The following is a 9,190-nucleotide window of genomic DNA, read 5'->3' on the forward strand; positions in this document are numbered from 1 at the left end:
TAAAGAATCCAGCAAATAAATTTAAAAAATCTTCCCTTCTATAGGTTTGTCTGCTTTTAATTCTCCAATACTTGTATAAGGATGTCCTTGTACACAGGACAGCTTACATAATAGGAAATATTTGAAAATATGTACCATATGGATAATTGCTATTTTCATTGACTTCTTAGGATTTTAATTTATGAAACAATAGATATCAGTTCAGTATTTATTGATGGATAATATATTCACTTACTATATAAATTAGATTGATACCCTTTTTGTTAAAGAGATTTTGCTAGGGTCAACAGAGGTGTTTCACATTATTCATTAGCAAAGGATTTATAAGAACCTAGTTGGTGCTAAGCACCACCCTGTACTGATAATACAGAGAGAAAATCCCCTATCAAAAAGTTAAAAAATCTTTGGAAAGGCAGTAAGAATATGTGAACAATAGAGCCTTTAGCACAGGTACTTTGAGAGTATAATGACAAGTACCATTTTAGATAGTCTCACTAGCCTCGTTTTTCTTGTATATAACTATCAGCGTTCAGAGAAGCAGAACTAGGATATATGTTTGTAAGGAATTTGCTGTTGTGGGAGCTGGTTAAGCTGGTCTCTGAAAGTCTTTTTTTACCTTGGTTTCTGATGCAGGAGCTTGAAGTCCACAGAGCGGGCAATAAAGAAGGCAAGGTGGATGTAAAGTGGGAGACACAGGAACAAGTAGAAATCGCAAGCACAGACTGAAACCCTTGTCCGTTTTTATTACCTCTGACTTTGATGGTATGATTTCCTCGAAAAGCCCGGGTCCTTTTTCACACATGCCTTGTCCAAAGGTTAGAAAAGCTGAAGGGTGATGCGGGAAAGGTGGGGAAGGCCCAGCTGCAGCTGCTGAGCCACAGATCGGCAACATGTACGAGCCACTGGACAGTTGCTGCTTCACACCTGCCCTCTGAAATTGCTCAAGAATCAAATGGCTCACTCTAAGCAAAACATTCAGGGAAGAGAATTCTGGAAAGTAGTTCAGCCTAACCCACTTGACACATTAAGAACCACCACAATAATGATCCTATTAATAAATGTTACCCTGAATAAAGAAAGCAAAAACTCTAATCCCAGGAAGTTCAACGAACCTCCAATAAAACATGGAGACAGCATGGGGCGCCTGGGTGGCTCAGTTAAGCATCTGACTTTGGCTCAGGTTATGATCTCACACTGCGAGTTCAAACCCCACGTCGGGCTCTGCTGACAGCTCGGAGCCTGGAGCCTGCTTCAGATTCTGTGTCTCCCTCTCTCTGACCCTCCCCCATTCATGCTCTGTCTCTCTCTGTCTCAAAAATAAATAAACATTTTTTAAAAATTTAAAAAAAAAACAACAAAACATGGAGACAGCAGAAAGGTGGCAGGTCAGAAAAGAAAGGCTGAGCTGGCATTTGAAAGAGGAAGTTGGCCAGAAGAGTGAGGGATTCAAGTCCAGAAGGAAGGAGCAGCATTCATGATTGTAGAGAAGCTAATGTAACAGAGCAGCATTCTTAAAACTGAACAACTTGAATGAACTATGAATAGGAGTTATATTAGAGTTCTTAATGCTGTGCTTAGAAGTTGGATTTTGTTCCGAGGAGAGGGAAGCCAGTGAAAGGTTTTAAGCAGAGGAATGCTAACTTTCATTTCAGAAAAGTCACTATCAACAGTAGAGGACAGTTTGGAGAGGCAAAGCTAGTTCGGCTGCTGGAACGTTCTAGCGAAAAGACATTGAAGACTTTTAAGGCCTTGGCAGTGTGGACAGAAAGGAATTGAGAAACACTAAAGGTAACAGTGGGATTGAGTGTAGAGAATATGGAAGAAGGGAAAAACGTGAGTCACAGCTTTCTTGCTTGAAAGAGAAGTGAAAGGGAGATATTCTCACTGTGGTTTGGAATACAGGATAAACTGTGATTCAGGGAAGAATAAGGCTCAGTGTAGAGCCATGAAAGAACATCAGTGTTTGAGAAATGGTAGATAAGGAGGAGTCTGCCAAAGAAAGAATAGCGACTTACTGGAGGAAAACCAGGAGACAATAGAATAAAATCAGGACGGTGGCGAGTTCTGTGTCAGAAGAGCCACTTCTTCGGGGAGATTAAGAGGACTTCACGCCCATCAGAGTTCATCACTTGGAAGTCTCTGGTGGCCCTGTCTAGAGTAGTTTTGGTTGAATGGTGGGGACAGAAGATCGCAGCGGTGGTAAAGGACTGAAAGGCAGTGAGGAAATGGACCTTCATGGAATAATTTCCAGAACGCTACTCACCCTCCCTCATATTGTCTACATGCCCAATGAACAACTTAAAGGCATCTCAAACTGAAGTCAAAAATAGATCTCTCAGTCTGTGCCCACAGCCTGCCCTTCCCTCAAATAATGGCACTACCATTCACCCAAGCTGCTCAGGCCAAAAACTGGGAGTCAATCTTAAGTTCTACTCACTTTCCCTATCCAATCCATCAGCAAGTCTTGTTACCCCTACTCAAACTTCTCTCAGATCTGGCCACTCCTCCCACTGCTTAATCCAAGCTGCCGCTTCGCTTCGGCTACTGCACTTCGGGCTACTACAATTCTCTGTTCCCATACTTGCACCTTTTTTAACAAGCCTCCGTAGCCAAAGTGAGCTTTATCAAATGTAAGTCTAAACCCATCACTCCCCTGCATAAAACTATAATGCCCCGTCACACTTAAGTAGAATCTAGTCTTCACCATTATTTACAAGATGCTGTATGATCTGGTCCCCAGCAGCCTCTTGGACCTCACCTACCACTCCTTGTTCATTCTGCTTTGGCTACCCTTTCTTTGCTGTTCCTCAGACATCTAAACCTTTACAGTTTGCAGCGTTGGCACAAACTTAGAGCTTCCCAGACAGGTTACCACGGATGGCAAATAACGCCAGGAGATACTGCTCTCCTTAATACGTGGAGCAGCCGGGCTGTTCGAGGCCTCAGGCCAATGATTTCAGGCTGAGAACGGCATCTGGGTTTCTCACAGGGCCACCTGATCTGAGCAGAGTCTGAAAGCATGCCCCATAGTCCCCAGAACCAGAGAGCCGGATGAGTGACGTCCTGCACTCAGCAACACTGAAACATTGCCAAGACAGTGCTCTGCCAACCTAGACCTTAGCCATAGCCAATTATAGGAGCACATGCTGCTTCTCTTGGGCAAGAGGCCCCGGATGGAGGAATTTATTTACCTGTGCCCCAGGAGTGTGGTGTCACGGCCCAAAGTGAAGCCAGCCAGGAAAGAGAGGAGGTGATAAGCTGAACAGGGTTCCTGGAGGTAAAACTCCACAGACTACAGCTCCAGATCTCCACCTTCAAATTACCAGACGTTTATTTCTATGTGGTAGATGTGGTTTAGTACTTGCAAACTGGCCGCGTGGTGATTGGCTGTGCAGTCTGCAAGTTAGAGTAGGATGATTATTTTTTAAATACGTGATATGAAAAAGTCCAGTTGAACTTGAAGTATTTTTGTGTCAGCAAAAGAAATAGATTACAATGTCAGTGAGAAAAGGGAACTGTTGTTAGATCCTTTACTTTTGTTATAAATGTGATAATGACCATAAGAAAATTTATTATCAACGATAACTAATAATAATCTGAAGACCACTCCAGTCAAGTCAGTCACCCTAATTCAGTGGTTATTCTTAGCAACACGCATGGTGAGATAACCAGAAATGTTTCCTGATGGGACTAGATATAAACTAGACAATGTCACCTGCGATGTTAATCTAGCTAAAAATATTTAACTTGAATCTATCAAGGCTTAAGATATAAATTCGAGTTCCAGGAAATGAAGGAGATAGAGGAACAAGATAAATGACACTAAAGGAAGTAATTAAATTAAGGATTGTTTTTCTATATATTAGGTCTTGTGTTTTCCCTTAAATTTTTTTTGATGTTCTCTGTTAAGGTCCTATACCTCTTTTATAACACTTATTTTAAACACTTTCTGTCCTTTATTAGTATTATAAAATGTATCTTGCTTAAATTTTCTGTTTGCTGTTGAAGTAAGAAGTACAATTAAGATGTGGACTCCTGGAGCTTTGTTGTTGGGATTCAAATACAATTAAACTGCAAAATCTTGAAACTTTGGCTTCCACTAGTGGTAGACAAGGTAATTCAGACCAACTGTCTGACTGAAGAAATTTTTAACATCTGAGCGAAACATAAAACCTATCTTAGGGGTACGAAAGCACCACAAGATAACGAGAAATCATCAGGCCAAGAACCAAGAGATGGTGGAAATTCAGAGAGGTGAGTGTAGCCCTCGGGACCACTTCTGCCCTGGGAGCATTTGCCAATCTGGAGATAGCCAAGAGACTACGCTATGCTTCTGGTGGCTTCACCGGCCTCTGGTAGCTTGAGGAATGAAAGACGGAGCCCAGGACCCATCGAGGATGAAACGCAAGTAAACATCACCACTGCCCACCATCACCACATACTGTGCACACAGTCAGCTGCGCTCAGAGCACAGGTGAAGCCAGAAAACACCAGTCCTTACACTTGACAGCGCCTTGCTGTGAGTGGACCCACTCAGTGAACTCAGCCCTGAACTCGGATTAAGGTGATCCCAGATTGCCGATGCCCCCAGGTCTCTGGCCAAAAAAACCCACGAAGAAACGAAACCTCGTTTGGAGGAAGAAAACATGATCCTAGTCTTCTCTTTCTTCTGCAAATGATTTTTCAAACCCAATTTTAGAGGAAGAGGTAATCAGATAATTAGAAGATAAGATACCGTAAGCCAGGACTAAACAAGCCATAAGCTAATTATGCTTATTGTAGTGAAGGAGATAAAAGTCGAGTGCGAAAATGTTGACAGAGGGGTGTTTGGCTGGCTCAGTCAGTAGAGCATCTGACTCTTGATCTCAGGGTTGTGAGTTCAAGTCCCACGTTGGGTGTGGAGCCTACTTAAGAAAAAATGTGGACAGAGAACGAGGCACTCTCTTAAAAGAAACAAGTTTTGAAACAAATTCTAGAACTGAAAAAATACACAGAAATTAGCTCAATTGGCCATTTTGTATAGCAGATTAGAAAGGAGCAATTATGAACTGGAAATAACTTAAAAGAGAACATCCAGAATGAAGAAGAGAGACAAAAAGATGAAAAACACAAAAGGGAGAGTAGGAGAGAAGATACAATAAAGTCTAAATATGCGGTTGGAGTCCGAAAAGAAAATGAGAGAAGACGAGGCAGAAGGAATATTTAAAGAGCTTATGGCCAGAAGATCGTGAAAGGAAATGATCGGGGGGGGGGGGGGGGGGGGGCAGGGGGGGAAGTACCTAACTAGAATTCTATAGCAGCAAAAATATCTTCTTTTAAGAATGAAAGAGAAGGATTTCAAGAGAACTAAAAATGAGTTAGCAACCAGTAAGTAGCACTTCATTAAAAGACTAAAAGCTATTCTTAAGACGAGGAAAATGATCCCATAGAACATGCCAGAAACACAAGGGAAAAGGAAGAAAAACATAGCTATTAAATATGTGAGTAAACCTAAGTGAATATTATAAATATAAAACCTTTGGAGATTAAAATATTTTTATGTAGAAATAGACAAATTCGGGGTCGCCCTGGTGGCTCAGTGGTTTGCATCCCGCTCTTGATTTAGGCTCTCAGGTCATGACCTCACAGTGGCAAGACTGAGCCCTGTGTCAGGCTCCTTGCTGAGCATGAAGACTGCTTGAGATTTTCTCCCTCCCTCTGCCTCTGCCCCTCTACTCATGTGCATGCTCTCTCTCTCTCAAAAAAAAAAAAAAAAAAGTATATGTATACATACATACATATATATATATATATATATATATATATATATATATATGGAGAGAGAGAGATTGTAACTAAAGAATTAGGAAGCAGTTAGGACATAGAGTCTGAACAAACACAAACACAAACTGGACTTAATAGAGGTACAGAACACTGCTCCCAATAACTGCAGGCTATACAATTTTTCTCAAGTACATACGAAATAGTATGTAAGACTTGACCATATAATATGCATGATGCATGTCTCAACAGATTTTAAAGGATTGAAATCGTGCCCAGTATTTTTGCTAACCACAGAAAAATTATGCTTAAAGTTGTTAACAAAAAGATGAGATCTACATATAATTAAGAAACACCTTTCTAAATAATCCATGCATCAAAGAAATCAGAAAGGAAATTAAAAACTATTGTAAAATGAATGATAGAAGATATAGAACCACAGAGTGCAAAATCTGGCCCAAAACTTGCTGAAGTTGGGTTTGCAGTTAGAGGATCCTCAAAGAAGTTTTGTTTTGTTTTTCTCTTTGCCCTCCTCTTGCCCAGAGCCAAGATTGGAATAAGCCAGAGTAGTAGGCAGGATTCTACACTGCGGCACAGTGTCCGCCCCCTGGTGTTACCCTGGGTGAAATCCCTTCCCCTGAGTGCAGATTTAATCTGTGCCTTGGATCTAATCAATACAATATAGCAAAGGTGGTGGGGTGCCCCTCCCTTGATTGGGTTACTGTATGGGGCCAAAGGTGATGAGAAGTCACTCCCACTGCTACATTACGCTGTGTAAGACCATCCCAGCAGCCTAGTAAGACTCTCCTGCCGGCCTTAAAGAAGCAAGAGATTGTGTTTTGAACTACCTATGAACAGGGCCAACGGCAGAGAACTGCACACAGCTTCTAGGACCCGAGGGCAGACTCCAACAGAGAGCCAGTGACAAGCTGGGGTCTCCTCGGTCTTACAGCCAAAAGGAAACGAATTCATCCAACAAATGGAGTTTCAAAGTGGATCTTCCCCCCCAGCCAAGCCTCTGATGAAACCAAGACCCCAGCCAATACTTGAACTGCACCCTGGTGAGAGCCTGAAGCAGAGAACCCTGTTAAGCTGTACCCAAGCCTGTAACCCACAGATCCTGTGAGATAATAAATGTGCACTCTCTTAAGCCTCTAATTGTGTGACCATTTGTTATGCTGCTGTTGAAAGCTGGTACAAGGATCCCTACCATTTCCATCTGTGGCATGACTTTTCCTCATTTACCCACTGTGGGTCCCCTTTCAGAGGGTCCGATGCAAATTCCCACCTTTGTGCAGGCTTTAGAGTTGGTTTCCAGATCTTAGGCACATGGCATTTCAACCCTAGCTCTGGCTCAACAAAGATTACCAGCTATTCCCCAAGCAAACACCAGCTCCAGCTCTCACCCAGCGGGCTTCCTTTCTACCTTTGAGGATTTCCAACATCTAGTTCAGCCATGCATTTTTAAATGATGGTGTTTAAAATGTTTTACCCAGCACTTATTGGTGTTCTTTAACAAGAGGATCTCTTTAAAGATCCAATCTGCTCTGTGTCCCGGGATTTCTGTTCAACTGTGCAACCCACTGAAGTCTTATTTCCCGCCACTGCCAACCCTAAGCTACATTCACAGAAGAGATCATGATCTCTTAATTTCCTAATCCAATCCACTCTTTCCAGCCCTCATGTTACTGCACCTCCCTCTCAGCAGCATCTGGCACTGTTGGCCACAGTTTTCGTGCTTTCCTTCCTTCCTTCCTTCCTTCCTTCCTTCCTTCCTTCCTTCCTTCCTTCCTTTCCTCCCTGGCTTCTAATAGCACATGTGAGATAAGAACTATCCCAAAATCTCCATGTCTTTTGCCCATTTCTTCACTGGATTATTTGGTTTTTGGGTGTTGAGTTTGATAAATTCTTTATAGATTTTGGATACTAATCCTTTATCTGATATATCATTCGCAAATATCTTCTCCCATTCCGTCAGTTGCCTTTTAGTTTTGCTGATTGTTTCCTTCACTGTGCAGAAGTTTTTTATTTTGATGAGGTCCCAATAGTTCATTTTTCTTTTGTTGCCCTTGCCTCCGGAGACGTGTTGAGTGAGTTTCTGCGGCCATGGTCGAAGAGGTTTTTTCCTGCTTTCTCCTCGAGGATTTTGATGGCTTCCTGTCTTACATTTAGGTCTTCCATCCATTTTGAGTTTATTTTTGTGTATGATGTAAGAAAGTGGACCAGGTTCATTCTTCTGCATGTTGCTCTCCAGTTTTCCCAGCACCACTTGCTGAAGAGACTGTCTTTATTCCATTGGATATTCTTTCCTGTTTTGTCAAAGATTAGTTGGCCATACATTTGTGGGTGCATTTCTGGGTTCTCTATTCTGTTCCATTGACCTGAGTGTCTGTTCTTGTGCCAGGACCATACTGTCTTGATGATTACAGCTTTGTAATACAGCTTGAAGTCCGTATCCCAAAATTTCCTTAGTGTCAATATGGAAAAGCTTATTTTTTTGCTCATAAAGAATCTACCGCAGGTCCAAGCGACCCTCCAGAGAAACTGCCCTCCATATGATGACATAGTGATCCAGCTTTAGAGCTTTCAGCCTTAGCTTCTCACCACAAAATCTCCATGATCACCCTGCAGGAGAAGGGGTCAGAGGAGGTCTTAGTTAAGCAAGTAAATGCTTCAACTGGAAGGGAATACATCACTTTCATTCATGGGCTGTTGGCCAGAACTAGTCACATGGCACCACCCAACTACAGGTGAGGCTCTGGGCCAGGAAAGGAGAACCGGTTGTGGGTGAGAACTAGTACTGTCCACACAAATCTAGATCTCTTTCACGAGCCCTAGACCTGTGCATCCAACTACCTCATGTTCCCTGGCCACCCTAAAGTCAACGTGTCCGAGAGTGATGCGTTATTCCCCCACTCCCACATCCCTTTCTTCTATATTTGCACTATTAATCAGGGATACAAGGCAGAAATCTGGGAGTTACCCTGAGCTCCTCTCCCGTGCCTTCCTCTCACAACTGACAAATAATCCCGTCTCTCTGCCCTATCTCTTCCTCCCTGTGCTCATTTCCTCTGGCCAGAGCTCTGCAGTGGCAGAGGACTTGCGCCCACTTCCTGGATCCCAATCAGTCCCTCCAGCGCTCTGTTGCCTACACCTAAATGTGACCATGTGATTCCTCTTCAGCAGTGTCTCCATTTCCTGTAAGGTAAGGTTTGTGTAGGGTCCTCCATCACCTGGTCTTGCCCTTCCTCTCCAGCCTGTCCTCTTCTGTTCCCCATCCGCACCTGAGCCTCATTCCCCACTGCACCAGCCACGTAAAACACTTGCATTTCCTGGACCGTAACCAGCGTGACAGAGCATGTCTTTGCTCGTGCAGTCCCCCTACCTGGAATACGCTTCCTTCCTCTGCCTGCCTAGAAAATGTGATTCA

The sequence above is a fragment of the Panthera leo genome, chromosome C1 (assembly GCF_018350215.1).
Source record: "Panthera leo isolate Ple1 chromosome C1, P.leo_Ple1_pat1.1, whole genome shotgun sequence".
Lineage (NCBI taxonomy): Eukaryota > Metazoa > Chordata > Mammalia > Carnivora > Felidae > Panthera > Panthera leo.